The sequence below is a fragment of the Corvus moneduloides genome, chromosome 3 (assembly GCF_009650955.1).
Source record: "Corvus moneduloides isolate bCorMon1 chromosome 3, bCorMon1.pri, whole genome shotgun sequence".
NCBI classification, from domain to species: Eukaryota; Metazoa; Chordata; class Aves; order Passeriformes; family Corvidae; genus Corvus; species Corvus moneduloides.
In genome coordinates, this window is record NC_045478.1 from 5,109,844 (window position 1) to 5,131,883 (window position 22,040).

Sequence of the window (22,040 nt, forward strand, 5' to 3'; positions counted from 1 at the left end):
GTTGGACCACTCGGACTTTTTGAAAGCTGTCAACAAAATCCCACAGCAAAGTATTTTAAAGAAATTAACCATTCATGGTGTAATAAGAAATATCTTGACACAGATTAATGGCTGAAAAGTTGTAAATAAGTTGTTTGGTTTTTGTTTTGGTTTTTTTTTTAATGGGAAAGGAATTTTTTCATGTGGCTGAAAAGAGAAGCCATCTGAATCTTGTTGCTGGTTTTGCCACTCCCTCAGCACCAGATTTTGCTTAAATTTCTTTGTGCCTTAGTTTCAGGGTACAAAACGGAGAGAACATTTCATCCCTTTTCCTTGGAGCTCCTTATCTCATTTCTCTGTGCAAAGCTGTTGGAAACCTGAATATTAAAAGTGCAAAGAATTAGAACTCATTAATATTAGCTAGTACTGCCTGCGTGCCATGTAACAATCTGACTTTGGAAAGTCAAGTCTGCACAAAAAAGAGAAACCCTTCTTTGTACTTGGTGTGGATGGATTATGATCATTCTAGGACTCTAGTTATGTTTGTTGGCATAAACTTAGAGAAGTTTCAAACAGCCAAAGTAAAAATAAATCTTATTATTGTACATTTATACTAAGCAGGGTTCACAGTTTCCTCTTTATTTTTTTTAGATTGCTATTTTGATTTTTTCCCCTGAAAAACAAATACTGGAATATAATGTTATTTTAACTTCGAAATTTATGGTCTTCCTGACAACAGGTAGTCACAGTTGCATTCTTGCAAAAGAAAACAAAATTAAAAATATAGACACAGGAAATAAAATTAATTTTAAAATATATGAAAACATTTATTCTGTGCATCAGCCCAAGTGAACAGACAAGTCTCTGACTGATACCCACCACAGACTGCAGTTTCTTGAACTGATTGATTAATAGGACAGAAATGAGGAGGTGTGAATTTATTTTGGACTTCAACGGGGTTGAACAAGGTTTGGCACAGTTCAACTGGGCTTAATCTGCATTTTAAAGTCTACGAACAGTGACCACCTACTGGCACCCTTCAATGTGTTAGGTCCCATAGAAAGGAAACATTTTGCACCAGACTTCATTTCAGCTAATGTTCCTGGATTTATAAAGGTACTAAAAAGGCAACAGCAATCTGATTTCAAACTAACAAAATACCCCTTCTCCCTTAGCAGGATCGAAACTCAACAGAAGACTCAGGGAAGAAGGAGGAGGGTAGGTGGGATTAGAGAAACAATTTCTCATTGTTTGGAGATAGATTGTTCTTTTGAGGGCAACATTACCCTGAAAAAAAATTAAATTCCTTTCGGGTGTTTTCACCATTAAGCATCACGATTTTCATTTAACTGCATGAAAGGTAGTAAAGAAGTAATAAATAACAGTTCAAATGGGAAAAGGCTGCAGAGGCAAAAAAAAAAAATGCTGAAATGCTGAGAACTTTATCTGAGCTAAAAAAAAATGGAAGCAGAAAGATTTCACTGTATTTTGCAGCAAGGATAATTAAAAACAAAGGTTTTTAAATTTAAAGCTCGTCATTTAAGACAGAGCAAACATTCCCCACCATCCTCTTTTTCTGGCAAAGCCAAGAAACACCCTCTGAAGTAAAATAACCATAACAAGAAAAGGCATCTTCTTGAAGAAACTTTGACTCATAGTTTACTGCTTTATAAGCAGTTCAATAGAAAGATGTTCCACGTCGAGGCAACAAGTCAAGAATTCACATTTTTAATGCTAGTTTAGTCTCCTATGTGATTATTTTTACAACATCTGCAATTAAAGACAGATTTTTCAGCTCCCTGATTGTGGCTGGATAGAAAAGGGTTTGCACACACACAAACACGGAGGGAAGGAAAACACCACCTCTCTCTGTAATGGTCTTCATTAAAAACAGCTTTGCCCAGCTTCTGTTTTATTTCATTTTGATGATTTAAATTTTCCCTGTCTGGTAAGTGGTGTTTTCTTTTTCTTCCTTACACTTCACTGGTCCAAAGGAAAAATCTGATAGTCCAAACCCTGGCATTTTCAGTACTTTGTTCAGAAAGGGGTTATCGTGCTTGCAGGGGAACGATGGGGCTGGGGTGGGAGGGAAAAAGGGAAAACTTAAAAACCTGCAGAGTCACTGCTCAAACCCCAGGTTACTGACACTCACACAGTTTTTGGGGGAGTTTCACGCAGCTCCTAGTAGCACCAGAGACTCAGAGTGGTAAAACTGGTCACCCCTTTGCACCCTATTGCACCTGTTGGAGAGTTAATGCCTCAAGGCATAAGTTCACCTTCGAGGGTCCCTTAGCTGCCCACAAGCCTTTTTCTACACTAATTTGCAAACTTTGTCCATGTGTTTTTCTTAGTTCTCCAGCATGATTTTAAAATAAAAATATGTCACTGACCATGAAATTACCTACTGTGCCTTTCAATGCTTCGGCACTTGAGTTGTCAGGATTTGAATCTGTCTTTGCAAACAAAAATTGCTTTGTAGAAGAAAAATAGCAGAAAAAATTTCCAGGAATCATTTTATCAATTCATTATAGCATTTTTATAGATATTGACTTGGTTCCAGGTAAAATATGGCCTTACAAGAAATTATCATTACTATTAAACTATACTCCAGGTCAAAATTTCTGTGAATCCATTTCTTTCAAAGGAGGCTCTGGAGATAAATTTGTTTCTCTATGATCTAAAGCAGAGAGACACATAAAAGTTATATAGTCTTGAAGATTCCTTCTTTCATTTCCCTTTCTGAACAAATCTGATTCCATTCAAGGGATGTGTTTATCCCAGTGTTGGACTGGTGTGGATGGGAGCCCAGCTTCGATTCTGTTGGAAACATCCATGGCATTTCAGGATGGTTCAAGGTGGGAAAATGTATGGGGAGTGGCGGGGGGAAGGAGGGGGCACATTTGGAGTTCCCATCCTGTTTGCTTGCTAGGATGGGTATAACCCAGAGGTTGTGCAATGTGTCAGGTGGCAATGAGGATTTTGGAGCTGTGCTGGGTGAAGAGGAGTGGGCACAGGCAGAAAACCTCCAGTTTCAGGCCCCAACACCCCTGAATGCCAACAAAGAGGAGCTTATCAGGGCATTGTATTTTTATCAGCTGGATCAGCCTTTAACTTGCGGGGGTGGCCAAGACCTCAGCGTTCAACAGTTTAATTTGGGTTATTTTTAAAAAATAAACCCAAAGCACCTATTTCCCCCTTGATCCTTTAATGCCATAGTCTTGGAGCCATAGGCAGCACGAAGCAGGAATGCCATGCTGCCCAGACCTCCTTTCTTGGGATGGGTTTGGATTTACAACTTGCTAACCCACATCCCAGTGGGGAGGTGGGAGGCTCTGTGTCCACGTTTGTGTGTGTGTGTACACATGCACGTACACGGGAAGCTCTGGAGCTCCTAGGGCTCTCCAGGACCCTTTGGAGGGGAAATCCAGACCTGGAGACAAAAAAAGAAAGTAGCATTCATGCCCAAGCACATAGTGGGGTAAACATATTTTGTAAATGGAAGTTTGTTACTCACATTGTATGACGGGAGCTGCTGTTTACCCACCACCGGTCAGATGCTGGTGTTGCCAGAGGCTGAACGATTCAGCGGTGATCGCTTATAAATAGTGCTGACCAGAAACAGAAACAGTGCTGAGTTTTCATTAAAAAAAAAAAGGCTTGACTATTTTTTCATTTTATTTTAGGGGTAGAGTTAAAACTACATGCTTTTATTGATATTTGCTCTTTTTGCCTCTTGACACTCTTGTATTCCTCTTATAATTTTGTTACGTGGTTTAATTTATTTTTTTTAATTTTATTTTTAAATTGTCTTATTTTATTTTTAATATTTTATTTTGTATTCTATTTTACCTTGCTTTGGCACTGAAAAAAAGCAGCAAGTGCAGGAGAAGTTAGAAGAAAAGAGAAATAGTGAAATGTAGGAAAATCCTAGCATCTGGGCATATATTGAAAACTCGGGTTCCCATTTTTTAATTAAAACAGGTTTCAAATTAAAACTCTCATTTTGTCAGAGACAGGTTTGTTTGTTTTTTTTTTTATTAAGGAAAAAAAAGCCTTTAGAATTCCTGATAGTGATAATTTCTGGGTGTTTAGGGCCCACTGGTAGATACAAAATCTAACTAAACCTAAAATTTAATAGAAAAGGGTAAGATAAACCTTCAGTGCATGAACCTTTTCTGAGAGCCTCCCTTAAACTCCCCGCTCTGCAGTTCAGCCCTGGATGCCATAAGAGAAAGAAAGAGGGTAAAGTTGTGCGGAATCTGGATTTTGCTCTTCAGCCAGTGAGAGCATCCATGATGGAGCAGCTGTCCCTGGTGATACTGGTTTGCATCCTCCTGCCAAACACAGCCAAATCTCTCTGTCATGTTGTTCCACACTGAAATTAAATACTGCAAATTCCAGGTCAGGCACTCGTTCTTTTTGAAAGCTAAAGTGATCGTTTCCCTGTGCCCAGTTTTGATTTCCTGAGCATAAAAGTGATGTGTGTTCTCCAAAGCGCTGGCCCACACAGGCTGGGCATGTACCCACAGGTTTTGAAGGTTTTCTTTATGAATCTCATGGAGAAGTGTGGCTTCAGAAACCAGACAAAAGTCTACCCTAAGTCAGTGGGAGCTTTTCTTGTGCAAGGACTCGGGACCACAGAGCATAAAAGCCAGGGGATCTCTCTTTTTGCTTCTTACAGGATGATAATCCATGGAACTTTATGAAAGTTACAAGTTTTGCTTGCAAGACAGTGGGCAGATGACGAGTTCTTGGGAAAGGAAGAAAAAAATTTAGTGCAGGGGATGGGAAATAGAAAGAAGAAAATCAAAGATGATATACTTCTTTCTGAGAATGAGCAGTGGAGGTGTGGGCACTCCAGCTCCAGCTCCGTCCCAGCACATCCTCAGCCCATCGGTCCCTTTCCTCCCAAGGCACAGGACTGCTTTTTCTAATTTGGCAGAAACTACAAGGAGGGAAAGCTGGTTTGTTTTTTGTTTCCTGTAAACGAGCAGAGTTTTTTCCTGTTCCACAAGGTGGCAACATCGCTTCAGAGCTTGCAGCACCCTGCAGGGCGCAGAGACAGTGAGAAACTTCCTAACTTTTCAGCTATTTCAAACGTTCTTTTGGATGATTTAAAATTAAGGGGGTAAAAAAAGCCACTGTTCTAATTTTCACCATCTTTATGTTTTCTAAACATGTGATATAAAATTATATCTACCATCTTTTGTGCCTTTTACTGTGTGGACTACCTGTATGATCCCATTTGCTGCAGCTCTTTCTGTACAGCTCAGCACAGGGAAAGGCTGGTTGAACCCTCTTTCACTGAGTGGAGGCTCAAATCTTAAATCAGAGTGGACAGAATAAGAAATGGAATAAAGCCAAGCTTTTGTCTTCAAGGTTGATAAGGAACTAAATTTTATTTAGCATTTTTAGGCACAATTTACCTTTAAGTAGCTTCTTATAAGCCAAACTCTGTGTCTCACAGACTATCCTTTCATATCTCTCCTTCTTATGTTCCTAACTCCTATTTCTTTTCCTAAACAATTAGTTCTGCTGTCTTAAACACCACCTCTGCTTTTCACTAATGGCTGCATGGCTATTTCCTCTGCAGAAGTTGAAAGGGAATCAAAGAATCCTCTCTTCCTAAAATTTAACTTGCTCCCTCTGCTTGGTCTGCACAGCAATAAGGACATAAAAGTATGATAGATAAGAAAAATAAAACAAAAGACAGTGGATGTTGTGAAGTTCAAGGCCCTTTATGTCCCACTCTGGATAATGCAGGCTCTTGTATAAAGGGTGTGAATAATTTGCCATGTATACCTAATATCCTCTTAGCCCCCTAGATCAGAATGAAAATTATTTGTGGCCATTTTGGGTATCATCAGTCAGTGAAAAGTAGGAGAATCAACCCAAGGGTCCTACCAGGATGAAAACAGTGTGCCCAGGTGGCCAAGGAGGCCAGTGGTACCTGGCCTGTACCAGCAATAATGCGGCCAAGAGGACCAGAGCAGCGACCGTCCCTCTGTGCTAGGCACTGCTGAGGCCACACCTCGAGTGCTGTGTTCAGTTCTGGGCCTCTCAGTCCAGGAAGGACATTGAGGGGCTGGAGCGTGTCCAGAGAAGGGAACGGAGCTGGGGAGGGGTCTGGAGCACAAGTCTGGTGAGGAGCAGCTGAGGGAGGTGGGGGTTTTCCAACCTTAGCGATTCTGTGATTCTGTGATCCTGTGACTTCATCAGCTTGTATCTACCTCAGCTGTGGATCAATGCTCCTGTAACATTCCAGCCACACTCCCTGCCTACTACACCAGCAGCCTTTGTCTTTTACAAGCTCTTCAATCTCTTCTAGTGTGTCTGCACCAGAGCAGCCCAAGAGATGTCCCAAGACCATGTTATCCAGCTCTGGATACTCCACTGTCACAGGGCATCTTCATGGCCACCTGTAGAGACAAATGAATGTGTTTTGCCACCTCTGTGCACACTGTATTCCTCCCAGCTGCTCTTGCAGTGATGGTATCAGGCACACTTAGGAACAGTTGTTCCCCAAAATTACACAATGTCTTCTGTCACAAAGGTAAATGGGATCAATGGGCAAGCAAAACTCAAGTTGCCTTCATGCTGCTCATGAGGGTTTGGAACAAGATGAACTTTAAGGTCCCTTCCAGCCCAAACCATTCTGTGTTTCTGTGGAGCGTGGTACTGGCTCTACAGAGCAATGTGGCAAATGTATGCATAATGTATTCAGAGATGAGGTTTATTGTGTATACAGGCACCAAGTCTGGGAACAACACTTCCAAACACACCACCAGGCTTATTCCAAAGTGGTGTTGGCAGTATCAGACCTGGTGTTGGTGAAATGTTTCAACTTCTCTGTAGATCATCGCTGCTGATACACCCCTAGATGAGAGCTGAGCACAGACTGTGCCTTTCATTAACCCCTCTGCAGTCACCAAGTCTCCTGTTGCTCAGAAGTGGACCAGGAGTGGAGGCTTTCCTTTGGCTGTGCCTGTCTCTTCCCAAGACAAGTTTTTCCATCACCCCATGGACAGCAACCATATGTTAGTTTTCAGTCGGGCTGCTGGGCCCAGCGATGCTTTAATAATAGACACTCATTTGATTTGTGCATAAATGAATAACTGGAGAGGGCAACTCAGCTCTTATTTTTTACAGCCCAAGGAAACCTTGGACACTGCTCTTGGTTAACAGCACAGATTGGGGCTGGGAGTGCCGATACAAAGCTGCTCCCCTGTTAACAGCTGCACAGGCTTTAACTTTTCCTTTCTTCCTCCTCTCCTCCCCCCTATTTTTTCCATTGTAACTCGGAGTGCCTTTTTGCAAGATATCCCTGAAATTGCTATTACTACATCGCAATATTAGATCAATGCAGTGGTAACACACTCCAGATTGTTACGGCATTCGCATCTTGATGCCTTCCATACTGTCTTGTGGAATCTAACCTAATACCACGATTAAAATGCCTTTTCCATTTTTCTAAGACACTCTGCCTGCTGCCATTACATAAATGTCTGCCTATCTCGGCTTTTGTACTGGCACCCAGCACCGCGGTATTTGAGACCTTAATGAAAAGGACCTTCCCTCATTAAAGGGAGATGGAGGTTCTTGCCAAAGCCTGGGATTAAATTAGAGTCTGATTGGTTTCTCTTCTCACTGACATTATTATGAATCAGGAAAAACTCTCCGTTCAAGTTGTCTTAGAGCAGGGCAAAAGCAGTGTGAGTTCAGAATCAAACCCATTCAGTTTAACTCCAGCCTCCCTCCATCTTCTCTGGCAGCCTGTTCCCATTCTGCAGCTTGCCTGCTGAAAAGAGCAACCCTTGGTGTAATATGGTTCCTTCTCATGGGCAAGCAACAAGTTTCAGAGATAGGAACACTTTAGAAGTTATTCTCAGGTGGGATGGGAGAGAGAAAAATTAGCAAAAGGATGAAAAATAGGACACAGCTGAGTTCCCACAGACTTAGTGTCACAGTCTTTGAAGATGTCAGAAAGCACCTTGGCTGTTGCCAAAAAGAAGAGTGGGGCTTCAGATATTGTGTGACCCTGGGCTGACTGGAGGAGGAGAAGCAGCAGCTCATCTCTGGTGAGGCACTGGGACACGCTCACCAGAGAACTTGCGCATGCTCCATCCCTGGAAGGGTTCAAGACCAGGTTGGATGGGGCTTGGAGCAACCTGGTTTAGTGGAAGGTGTCTCTGCCCACTGCAGGGGGTTAGAAGAAGGTGATTGTGAAGGTCCTGTCCTACCTAAACCATTCCATGAGTTTATGATCCCATGCCGAGAGCTGCAGCCCCAGTCTTGCATCCCTCTTCACATCCCTGGGAGGACTCAGGAAAGCAAAGCAGACGCACAGGGCGAGGCACCACTCATACCACCAGATTTTCCAAGCCTTCTCTCCAAAGGACTGTACTCACAATCAGCTGGGAATTCTCACTCTTTTCCCACCATGAAAGCAGATGAGAGAAGTGGCAGAGGAATCTTCATTTTTCAATGTCTCCAGGGATAGGAATAAACTTGCCATGAGATTAAATGTCCATCAGGAGCTGTGCTTCTGTAGTCCAGGCATGGCATCCACAGGTTAGTAAGAGCAGTTTGACACTATCTTGTTCAAGAGGCTCCCACCACACTGAGAGCCAAGGAAGGAAGAAAAAGCCCTTAATGAAAACCCAACAGGTCTTAAATTAATTTCCCAAAAATGTGAAACTACTGGCTTCAGTGGGATCCCACAACACAGTTGGCATTCAACTGGGAAATCTTTGTTGGTGGTGTAATCCCAAGGTTTCCTGCATCACCAGTGAAGAAAAATAAATACTTTCAAGGGGCTGTTTGGGTCTTGGGTGGGAAAAAAAGGCTGTTCCAGAGGGATTGTATGAAGCTGGGCCAAGGAGAACAAGTCATTTGGAGAATCTAATGGAATTTAAAAGACCTGTCTATTAAAATGTTTGTGTTTGTCCACAGATTTTCAAAAATCCCTTCCATGAGGGTCATTCTATCATTCCACACAACATCACAACAGCCATTCTGTGCCATTTTCACTTTAAAGCTGAAAAATATACCTGATTTTAAAGACTGACTCTAGAATGTCTTCTGTCTGCTCTTCTGATGTTATTAAATGAGGTCAGGTTTCTTATTTTTTTTAACAAGGACAGATTTCTGGGAGAATTTTCAGTTTGAGGGTTATTTTTACACCTGCTGCCTATGGCAGCAGTGCTGGCTCATGGAATCTTGAATTATTGATTAAACTGCAGTGTGGTTTTCCAAGTGGTGGCTCATGCTAGGTTATTTGGGAGTATTCTCCAAGTGTAACAAAGTGGAGTTGGGCACTCCCCTACTTTATGTGTCTGTGAACCCTGGAGTGGCACAAAATCTGTTTAATTTGGTTTATGGCAAACTGAAGCACTGCACTTACTTATGCACTGATGTCTGGGCACGGGTGATGGGCTCTGTCCCATGCATCAGCAGTGATGTAGATGTTACCAATCTTCCTTGTAGAACCACAGGAAAAGCCATGAGATACAGTGTGAAAAAGAGGAGATGTGAAAAAAAAACCCACTGCAATGATTAGAATTATTTATTACTGTTATCTTGAAAGGGAAATTAATTCAGCTGTGTAAAATGAACAGATTTCATGAAATAGGTCTTCAAAATCCACATGCAAGCACTGCTATGTCTTTCGTGATAAAGAAAATGGTTTTGTTAGGAGACAACAGTGTTCTCATTGTCACAGTAATATTAATATCAGTGCTAGAAATAATAATACAGATTATAATAAGGATAATGACAATTATAATAGTAGTAATAATAATATTATTTCAATTGCACCTTAAATTGAGAAAACCCATAACAAACAATCAGCCAAATTGTCAGAAAATTGTTCTCACTGATAACCTGCATGGAAAGCTGCTGGCTAAGTCTTAGTGGAATTAAATCCTAGTCCTACCTTGAGTCAGGTAGTTCCTACCTATGGAATGCCAACATCTTGTCCTCAGTAATTAAAAATGTAGAAGAGAGAAGCTATTCTTGGCATCACCCACACACTGTGTGGAAGCACTTGGACACACTAGAAAGTGAAGGGCAGAGCAAGGCTGACGTGTTGCAAATTCATCAGGCAGGGGAGGAAACTGAGGCAGAGCTGAGTTATGCATTGCAATCACACTGTAAATCCACAGTACTCAGACCCGCACATTCTCCAGCACCAGCCCTTACAGCACAAGCATCACTCCTCACGCACAGCAGCATTTCCAAGTAAAAGCAAGAGATCAAAAGCAAAAGACAGCCTTTCAGATATTCCATTTCATCTGTAAAGGCAAGCGTAGGAAGATTGAAATGATTATGCTTTTCTTCTTGCCCATTCGATTAACATATGTTTGTCTGTGTTTCAGTATTTTACCACATATTTGCATGAAATCCCTGTGCCTGGGCTTTTTTTTCCCTTGGCCTCTAACAGGCTTTCACTCATGCTAGACCACTCCAAGAAACTTGCCCACAGCACACCATCCTCATCCGTACAACCCCAAACCAGTTCCTGCACCTCAGTCGGGCAGCATCGAGTGCTTCTTGGTTGTCTCCAAGAGGAGCAGATGCTTCTACTTTAAACAACCCACAGATAATCCCCAATCTCCTCAATGAGCTCAGGAGTGCTCAGAAGCATGTGCCACTCAGATCAAAAGTGAGCCCAGTTGCAGCCATGCCACTGTCTCTTTTCCCGCTTGGGAAGGTGCGGTGAGTCACAGCAGAAGATGCTTGGTTCTTCTGGCCAGCTCTCAGGATTGCGGTTTCCAGCGATAAATTCAGCCCGCGGGCAATTTACTGAGGAATTACATCGCGTCCTTCCACCAGCATTCAAGCCCCAGGAACTGATGAGGTTCAGTGCAGAGCATTCAGATTTGGTTTCTTTTTAATAACACTTACTGAGCATGAACAGCATTAATAATCCCCAGCAGTCATTAAATCTTTTCATCTTCAAAGTGCTCTACATATGCTAATTAATGCTCAAAACCATCCTGTGATGGTATTATTAGACCCATGTGGCAGCAAGGGAAATGGAAGCAATGAGGTTAAGTAATTTGCCTGAGGTCAGAGGGAGCTGATGATGAAGCCATAGGCAGAACGCCTCATCCTCCGCTCCACTGTGCATCTTCCTCCCACAGCCCTGACTCTGGTTTGTGCTATGTGAGCATCAGACAGGTACCAGGAAAAGAGTGAGAAATGAAATTTTGCCTTGCATCCCCACAGGCTCTGGCTATGCCACCAAGCCTACATGTGTGCCAGCCTACATGCCACATTACCATGGCATGAAATGAATCAGCATAGGCCAATTTTCAAGATAAAGTTACTGCTTCAGCTTCCTAAGCCAACACAGGCCTAAGCCTTCCCTTCATGTCCTCTAGACCTAGTGATCTCGAAGTCAGGCATCCCACATCTCATCCCACCAGCTAATGGACATTTTGGCTACATAATTTCTAATAACTAAACCTACCATTGAAACCAGCTGGGACAGTGGGGATGTACCTTTGCTTCAAGTCTCAACTCCTAAATCGTAGAATCATAGAATCTCAGAACGATTCAGGTTGGAAGGGATCTTGAGATCATCTTGTTCCGTTCCCTGCCATGGGAAGGAACACTCTCCACTAGACCAGGTTGCTCCAAACCCCATCCAACCATTGAACCCTTCCATGGGATGGGGAAGCCACAGCTTCTTTGGGCAACTTGTTGCAGTGACTCACCACCCTCACAGTAAAGAATTTCTTCCTAACATCTAATCTAGGTCTCATCTTTTTGTTTAAAACTGCTCCCCCTTCTCCTATCACTACCTGCCCATGTAAAAAAATCTCTTTCACTCTTTTTTATAAGCTCCCTTTAAGTACTGAAAGGACACAAGTTATCCCTGGAGCCTTCTGCAGTCCGAATAAATGTAATGACCCTGTCCAAAATGCCCATGGGGAGTAGTCCCTGGCCTGGGTTAACTCCCTAACCATGTCTGAAAATTGCTGATAGTACTTTTTTTCTAGGCCAAAAAGTTTGCCAGAGACAATTTCAACACTTTAATGGCCTGGCCAACCAAGCCTAGTGCTTAGGCCAAGGCTTGATAGCATTCAATTTTCTAGTCCACCTGCAGTCCATGTGGCCAAAGTACAGCTAGAGTCGGCAATATGGATACCTCATCCTCAAGGATTTTCCAAGACAAGCTTCACCATCTCTCAGCTGTCACCATATAGAAGAAAACAAGATTGAGAGTCATGATTTAAACAGGATCATGCATTATGTTGGTGCCACAAACATAAATGCCACTTTGACCTGCTGGCCCAAAATTCAAGACCCGATTATTTGGTCAACTTTGCCTTTTCAAAGCACGGGTACCTGACCATTAACCTGAGCACACTGGCTTGTTTTACATCCAGACCCTTTATGATGGGTCCAGCTGCCAAAGATTTGCTTTTAGCCCACATGATTAGAAGCTGATGAACTTCTCCCTCTATTCTCTACTCATTGAAATAAACACAGAGCTGTGTTTTATTTTTAAAATAAACAAAGGCAGGCTGGACTGAAACCATGGTAGGAATGCCTCTAATTCTGTTCTTGGCTGAACTGCCACTCGTAGAAGGTTGTTTTACGCTTATAGGGAGAAATGACTTACTACTATCAGAATAATAAACTCCTTCCTTTTATGCTTCAAATCAAACTGCAATCTGGCCTGTGCAGAACACATTTCCCACTCCTCCTCCTTATTCTCTTCTTCCTCTACCATGGGCTTCAAACACAGAATCCAGATGCAAGCTATTTTTCCCCCAGCCGAAGGATCTGACTTTTTGGCAAGCTGTGCAAACCGTTGTGTGGGTGGTTTAAAACTTCCCTCTGGGCCTGTCATGTGGTTAGGGCTGTCTGGGTTGCTCTGAACTTCTGGACACCATTTTCCTTTGACTCACCTTTTATTCCAGCAGAAGCTGGGACCAAGTGTGCACAGTAAATGGGACTGCAAAGAACTGCTCCGTGCAGCCAGGACTTGGACACTTTTTTCACGCATGTGAGGTTCTTTGGCTGGGTTCACTAGACGGTGCTGTCAGGAGGAAATCCCTTGCAACAGCTGTCTCCCTGACTTCGCTTTGAGCCACTTCCTACTCAGTTTCTGAGTGTCTCTTCCATAAAAATTCATGCTCTGTCATGTGCTACTAGTTAAGTCAGCAGCAGAGTCCTTTCCTGAGTCTACCAGGAAGGTCTAATCCTAGCCATCAGAGCTGCAGCTCTGCCTTTCCTCTGCACCAGCCTGCCTCTCTTGAGATGGTGTTCAAGCAGGGGTTTGCTTCTGCATCTTGAAACAGATGGAAAGATGGCCTCAGTGACTCCATAGCACCATGAGTCAAACAACCATGCCAGAATTTAGCCCTTTTCCTCTTCTTTAATTTAAATGATAATAGTGTTCTCCGTCTTCCTGTTTAAGAGAAGATACAGCTCTGGTAAAGCAGTCCCAAATACCCAGGTCTGCAAGCAGTGTGCTCCAAATTGAGCAAGCCACCCCCTTCCATCTCATCTAGACTCCATTTGATATCAGCAAGACAGAATTCTGGGTAGGTCTCCAACACTGTGTGGGTCCCCAACCTTTCATTTCATCACAGACTTCTGAGTGTATGGATTCCTTACCTGCTGTCTTCCCAGCTTTACAAAGACAGGCTCTACACAACAATCTCACAGTCAGGGTCATCTCCACTTTAACTGCTTCTGAAAGAAGAAGGGATTATTCCTCTGTGAGCAACCTTTGGTATTTCCCAGAGAAAAGCCACTGGATAACCCAGAACTGCAGTGATAGGATGACTGGCATTGCTCAGAGAGGGTGTCCTGCATCCTATGACAGGGGTGGGAGTGTGATCAGTATATAATTGGTATATATTGGCAGCGCTGAGTTAACAGTTGGACTTGGTGATCCTGGAGGTCTTTCCAGCCATACTGATTCTAGAATTCTATGATTGTATATATATAATGGATCACTAACTCACCAGTGTGAGTATTACAGGCAGATGAAAGTAGGTGTGGGTTGTGTTTCATGAAATACCTCTTCCCTACGATGAGCTGCCTCTAGACCCTCACAGAACTCTCCAGAAGTAAGCATAGGCTCTTTTGAGGGCACTTCAAACCCTCAAATGTCCAAAATTATTAGAGCTGGTCCTTGTAATGCTTCCAGTGGGGAAAAAAATAGATTTAAAACCTTAAAACCAATTCCACAAGTCCTCTGTACCACTGAGGAAGGTACCCAAGTCTCTACCTGAGCTTGCAGCAGCATTTTTTGATAAGCTGCCCAACCCACACACTGAATACAGCCTTGCCTGGCAGGATCACAAAAGACCTTGACAGTCACCATAAACACGACAACAGTAAAATATTTAAAACCCTGAAATGTATTTGTCCTTTCATATGGAGAAAGATAATTTTCTAAGAGAGGCTGACAATGTGTGCTACAGAAATGAAAAAATCAAATTTACCAGATCACACAATCATTATAACATAAAGAAGCATTGTAAACACTGGCAAACAGGTCATGACAAGTTATTCTTGCAACAGGCACGAGCAGGAAAAGTTGTTATGCTTTGGAGTAGCTCAGAAGTCATGGAAGTCAATTCAGGACATGAAATACAGAAGCAAGCAGCTTCGACTCAAATTATATTCGAGCGAAGAAGATAACTAACCACAAATCTTTGCTCAGTGCTGCTTAACTGATGCCAATCTCATTTTTTAAAGCTCTTAAAATGTTTTGATTAACTTCCCTCAGTCTTCAGAAAACACACTGGTATCTACTGTGCCTGCCCTTGAGCTTTGGGCTCCCAGGAAGACAGTTCTTCCCAGGTATTTCTACACAGTTCAGAAGCAAGGTGAGATTCCAAGAGGATTTTTATTTCACTACAGAGGTTCCCATGGTTTAGAGAACCTTCAAACACACACCTGTACACTTGAATTCAAATGCTTGGTATCTAGTGCTTGTCTCCACTGATTGGTATAATCACAGAATCATTTAGCTTGGGAAAGACCTCCAAGATCATTGACTCCAGCCTTTGACTAAGCAGTGCTGTGTCAACTAGAGCAGAGCACAAAATGCCATGTCCAGTCATTTCTTGAGTATTTCTAGGGATGGTGACTCCACCACCTTCCTGGGCATCCCATTCGAATGGACTAATAGTTAACAACTCTTTCCATGAAGAAATTCTTTCTTATGCCCAGCCTGACCCTCCCCTGGTGCAGCTTGATGTTATGTTTTCTTGTTCTGTCCCTTGTTCTCTGGGAGCAGAACCTGACCCCACATGGGTACATGCTCCTGTCAGGGAGTTATGGAGAGCCAGAAGGTTCCCTCCTTTTCTCCAGGCTGAGCCCTCCCAGCTCCCTCAGCTACTCCTCATCAGACTTGTGCTCCAGACCCTTCCCCAGCTCCATTCCCTTCTCTGGACACTCTCCAGCACCTCACTGTCTGTCCTGTCATGAGGGGCCCAAAACTGAACACAGAATTCGAGGTGTGGCCTCAGCAGTGTCCAGCACAGGGGGACAGTCATTGCCCTGGTCCTGCTGCCACACTATTCCTGGTACAGCCCAGGTGCCACTGGTCACCTTGGCCACCTGGGCACACCTGGCTCATGTTCAGTCACTGTCACCAGCACCCCCAGGTCCTTTTCCACTGTGCACTTTCCAGACACTCCTGTCCCAGCCTGTAGCACTGGAGGTGGCTTTTGTGGCCAGAGTGCAGGACACAGCACTTGGCCTTGTTGGACTTCCTACAGTTGGTCTCAGTCCATCTCTCCAGCCTGGCCAGATCAATATATCAGTAATATAGGTTATACAATCACAGAAACACAGAATGCATCAGGTTGGAAGGGACCACAGGGGGTCACCCAGTCCAACCTCCCTACTCAAGCAGGGTCATCCTAGAGCATATGTTTTATAATGATACTGCTTATATTATATTATATTATATTATATTATATTTATAAAAAAATAAGTTGCTCAACAGGAAGCTTGAGTTTGGCTAAGCACAGATCCATTCCCTTCACATCGACATGACTTGATAGATCATTGTCTTGGTCTTGAAAGACAGATGTCTGCTAAGGAAAACAGGAGCCTCCCTTGGAATGGAAAATAAAACCCTCTTCTCTCTGAATTATTATAATTTTGAGATTAAGAGGCTTTCAGCCGAAGATATGAGAAATAGGAGTAACAGTTCTTTACTAATATATATAACAAGGCAATAATACAGAAACACTGGCTTAACCTGACAGAGTCAGAGTACGACCTGACACCCTGTCGGACAGGGTGGTGGTTGCAGTCCCATTAAATAGTGGCTGTAGCCCTCTTGAAGTGATAGATGTGGTTCTGTTGAAGTGGTGATTCTGTAGAAGGGTCTGGTCCTCCTCTGAAAGTCCAGTGGTGGTTATGTAGCTCTTGTCCTCTGGGAATCCACTAGGAAAAGCTGGCTGTGGTGTTCCAAACCTCAGATAATATCCAGGTAGGAATGCTTGGTTCCTCCCCCTGGGCAGAGCATCTCACAATGGGATGATATAATTTTATGAGTCATGCACTGAGGCTTGGTGGCCCATTAACAGAAGATATCTCTCTGGAGGGAGTTACCAGGGATGTGTCCCGGAAGAGATAAAGAACACTGCCTCATCTGGTTTCATACTTTTGGTTACATCTTACATTGTAACCTAAGACAACTGTGAACGCTTATTTCAATGCCTTGTTTTGGCTTCAGAAACTTAACTGGTGGCATTCAGATTTGAAATCTGGCCACAGCTCCCTCAGTACTTCCATTTCATCACCTATAAAATGGAGGATACCATTTCCCTACAGGTGTTTTATAAGGCTTAACTCATTCATGCGTGCAAAGTGTTGAGATACTTGAATGAGCAGCACCGTACCAGAGCAATGTCGTATTTTGTGAACACAAACTCCAAAACTTTTCACACCCTCTTAGGCCTTCCAATACTTCCTACTTCCCACCAGGCTGGAACAACTCCTCTCAGGACACTTATGTGCCCTATCCTGGCTGTGGAAACAGCAGGTGGTGAAAGGAAAAAAATGAATAGAGGTGGGAAGAAAAGTTATCCAAATATAGTGGAACCTCAGAAGAAGCTTCAGCCAGGGGTGGAGTGAGATTGAAGAGGCATTTTCTTTTTTCTTTTTTTTTTTCTTTTGCTTCCTTAGAAAGCTGGTTATCAATTCCCATCTGCAGCAGTGGTATCTCATTCCCCATGACCACATCATTTTACACAGGAAGAATCAGATGACTGTCACCACATCTCTGAGAGTTGGGGAAGAGGGGCTGCAGAGCTGCTGAGATGAATTTGTGCTTCTTCTCCTTCCTGGAGGCTCCTGGGGAGGGAAAGGGGAGGTAATGGCTGAGGTCCTCCTGCCGAAAGTCTCTCTGGCTGTTTTAAACCTCTGTTAGCTGGTGGAGGGTTAAAACAGCCAAAAGACTGATGGGGAATTTGAAAGGCACAAATGTGGTTTCAATCTGGTTCATCCTTTCTTCTCATCTTGCACCAAGTGCTTCTGGGGCACAACAGCAGCATTCTTCCAACTCCTCCCCATGCCCAAAAATCTTCTGCTCCTTCTCCTCACTCAAACAATGTAGGAGCAAGTCCGGAGCAGGAGACAGTGAATGAATATAAGTACTTTCCCTCACCCCCCTTCCCAGCCCTGACATAATAACAAACAGCTCTCCAAAAAGCACTTAAATTTATGAACAGTTTATAAATTCACAGACGTTGATTTATAGACGTTGGCTTGACCCAATATTAGACACTTTGGTTTCTTTTCTGTTTTCAAAGTGCTGCTGTTATGGCTTGGGTTCTGAGCGCTGTCACACACCAGAAACAGCCTCCAGGTCCTCCCTGCGGGCTCTGCTTCCCTGCAAGGATGGGCCAGAGCTGGGGCTGGGCTCCCACTCTGCCAGGAGTGGCTCTTCCTCTGCTCAGCAGGACAGCTCACAGCTGGTTAGCAGCAGTGATGACAGGCTTTCTAGGCAGCTTCATTTCGGCTTCCCTGTCTGCAGGAATGGTGGCTGCAACATGGGGCGTGAGGAGGATCCCATGCCTCTGTGTGTGGTATTCCCTGCCAACAAGCCCCCTGTAGGAGCATGGAATTATCCAGGGAAAAAAGCCCCAAACACACACTCTCCCCTGGCCCCAAAAGAAAGCCCCAAAAAACCCCCTCCATACCCTGCCTGGAGCCACTGTTAATTGGCTAAAAGAAATAAATGTGAGCAAATTTTTACTCCATGAATATTAAAATTCCACCCTGAAAAATCACAGGGCTGGTGTGTCCAGATTTCTCCTCCTATGGCCACCCAGCATGAACAGAAAACCCCGTGTGCAGACCATGCCACCAGGTGAGATGAGGGTGAGGGATAACCGCCTTTGACCCTGTGGAATTTCACAGTCATGTCTGGCTTGGAAACCCAAAATTTGTGGTAACATACGGAACTGTGGGCTTTGATGGGAGCCATGAGGGCCTGGCTGGGGAATTGCCACATGTTGAAAGGCAGCAGCTACCAATTCCTCCCCACTCCCTCTACACACACACACATGCACGCACACATAAATAAAAGATAAGCTATCAGTCCCTGCCATTTCCTACTTTCTGCCTCTGGGAAAGTCACTCGGGTTCCTCCAGCTGTGACAAAAAGAAGTGATGGTTCAGCCTGTATTCTGATCTCAGAGCTACTGATAGTGGAGAGAGTTGCCTTCATTGGAGAAAAAGAGGGAGATTTTAGGCTGTAGCAAGGTGGGAATTGGTCTCTTCTTCCAGATGACAAGTGGTAGGACAAGAGGAAACAGCCTCAAGTTGTGTCAGGAGAGGTTTAGGTTAGATATAGAAAAAAATTTCTTCACTGAAAGAGTGGTTAGGCATTGGAACATTGCCCAGGGAAGTGATGGAATCACCATCCCTGGAAGTGTTCAATAAACGTGTGGATGTGTGTTGGGGTCTCTCCCCTGCCGTGTAGCCCTGGGAGAGGGGCCCTGAGGGCACAGACACGGGGCTTCCCTGCCCCTGCTCAGCCTCGTTCCCATGGGTTGGTTTGTGTTCCCTGCGCGGGCAGAAGGACCCTTGGTCCGGTGACTGGAACAGTTCCTCAGCAGAGCCCCGGCCATGCGGCTGGAGAAATAAACATCTCTGAAACAGCTATCAAGAATCTGTCTGTCCATATATATTTCCTTTCCACGGGACTCCTGGTTTGATATATGCGTGTTGCAGGATCCCCACTGCAACAAATGGTGGAGATTTGTGAGCAGAACGATCCCCGATCCCTAAGCGACTGATTTGTGTGAGTAAATCCTGGAACCTTTGGATTCCTCTTCTTGGTTTTGCTTTGCTATTCCGTATCTAAACTATGGAGGAACCGTGGGAAGACTCTTGGCTCTCAGAGCCGCATATGGACATTTATCTTAAACTTAAAACGATTCTTGAACAACGATTTGTAAATTTTAGCTTGATTCAAGCTCAGAAAGAACTGAAACACTTCCTGGCATGGTTGTTTAAGAACTTTTTCTATGTTTCTTGGGATTTAATTCTTACCAAGGGCTTTTGGAAAACCGTTTGGACACAGTTAATATTTGAGTCAAAATATATGCCGATGGAAGAATATTTTCGTGAATATTATTTAGTTACCGAGACTGCTGAGCAATGTCAGCTGTGTCCTGGCGAAGGGAAGCCTGGCGCAGGGACCGTGCGGCCCAGGCCACGTGCACCGAGCGCTCTCCGAGCAGCAGCGAGGCAGTTCCCGCGCACGGGCGGAGCCACGCGAGCCGCAGTGTCGGTGGCGGAGCGAGGCGCGGCGGGACCCGGCGGTGCCCGCACGGCCGCGTGCAGCGTGTGGTGGAGCGAGCCCCGGGAACGCCCGACTGAGAGGGGTGGCGCGCGGGCGGCGGCGGGCGGCAATGGCGGTGGAACGGAGCCGCGCCCAGCCGAGACGTGCGCTGGAGCAGGGCGCGGGGGGGTCGTCGCTCGGGGGCCCGGCCGAGACGTGGGTGCAGCGCCCGGCAGCGGCAGCGAAGCTGCGACCAGAGGAGGCGACGCACGGAGAACTGAGCGGCGCGGCCCGGCCCGGCCCGCGCAGCCCCAAACGCGACCCCGGGAAGAGCGCGCAGGCACGAGCAGCCCCGACAATTCCAACACGGGAGCGACCGAAGGAGAGAGCAAAGACGCAGCGAGACAGAAAACAGCAGCCACTCGGAAAAAGATCATAGTAACTAAGACCTTAGGGATAGTAAAATGGTATAATGTTAAGCAAAATTATGGTTTTATAACAAGGTGTGACAACCAGCAAGACATATTCGTGCATAGAACTGCTATTAAAAAGAATAACCCTGAAAAATGCATCCCAAGCTTGGGAGATGGAGAGGTGGTGCAATTCAAAATTATACGAGGTAGAAAAGGGTTACAAGCATCGCAGGTCACTGGGCCTGATGGTGTTCCTGTAAAAGGCAGTATATATGCAAAAAATCGTAGTCATGTTAGACAGTATCTCCATTGTAAGTCCCCCCTACAGTCTCCCTTTCCTAATCCCACCTTTCCCTTTTACCCTATGTCCTATTACCCCCAGTGTATTCCCAATCCGTTTTTTCATCCATGGTTTCCCTCACAAAACCATGCTTTTGCCAATTGTTTCCCCAAAAATCCCTTTCCAATGCCGAGTGGGAGATGAAAAGGGGGAGGGAAGAAGTTAAACCCTCTCCTGCCTCAGTTTCCCCACAAAGCATGCTCAGAGAATTCTGTCTCCCTTCTGTCAGCCCTAAGATGTTCCACAGAATCTGTTTGGACATTTAAAGACTCAGGAGGGTGGCTTGTTTTGTTCTGAAACTGTTCTTGTTATGTTTATCCAGTTGTTTTCATTCTCCTTTTATTAAAATAAAACGGGTGAGGTGTTGGGGTCCCTCCCCCTGCCGTGTAGCCCTGGGAGAGGGGCCCTGAGGGCACAGGCACGGGGTTTCCCTGCCCCTGCTCAGCCTCGTTCCCATTGGTTGGTTTGTGTTCCCTGCGCGGGCAGAAGGACCCTTGGTCCGGTGACTGGGACAGTTCCTCAGCAGAGCCCCGGCCATGTGGCTGGAGAAATAAACATCTCTGAAACAGCTATCAAGAATCTGTCTGTCCATATATATTTCCTTTCCACGGGACTCCTGGTTTGATATATGCGTGTTGCAGGATCCCCACTGCAACAGATGTGGTGCTTAGGGACACGGTTTAGTGGTGGACTTGTCAATGCCGGGTTGTTTGCCATTTTGCCTCACTGCTTACAGTACGTCAAATTGCTTACCTTGGTTCACTCCCTGACAGGCACTTTGCCACCAGGAGGAAAATCTGGTGGGCTCATCTGGAGATGTAGTGCTGTGACATCTCAAACCTTTGAGTATGGAGTCCATGTTACATTCTTTTTTTCCCTCATACAGATCTTTTATGAAAGGCTTGACTAATAATAACTGTTATAAGTGTTTAAAAGCCTAGGGTTTGCCATCAAAATAGAATTTTACCATAAAAGTAAAATAAAAAGTAAAACTAAGGAACCAGTCTAAATTTTTCTTTGAGAAATCCATGCACTTTTTAAAAATTGAAAGAAAGCCATAACTCTTTCTTGTTTTGCTTTTAATGAAATAAGACCAATTGTCACCAGGTCTTCTATATCTTAGGGACCTTTTGTTCTTGAGAAACAAAAAAAAATACTGGGGAAACCAAACATTTAAGAACCTGTTGAATTGACCTTGTACAGGCATGGATTGTATGCAGGCAATTTTGCCTCTGAGTAGCCCTTCTCCATTGCTAATCCAGCCCCAGCCATGTTGTGAGGATGTCTGTCACCCTGCTGAGGTTTTGCAACCACTAACAAACCAGGCACCACGTACCCAGTCCATTTTAACTTGTGATTTAATACAGGATCTGAATGCCAGGCCACAGTTTCCTCAAGAGTCAACAGGCTTGCAACCTTCACTTTCATGGCTTTGCCAGCCCATATTTACATCAAATGTCATCCAACTCACCTTAGGAACAGGATCTGTGGCCAAGACAATGGACTGGCTTCCAAGAGACCTAAAGGTTAA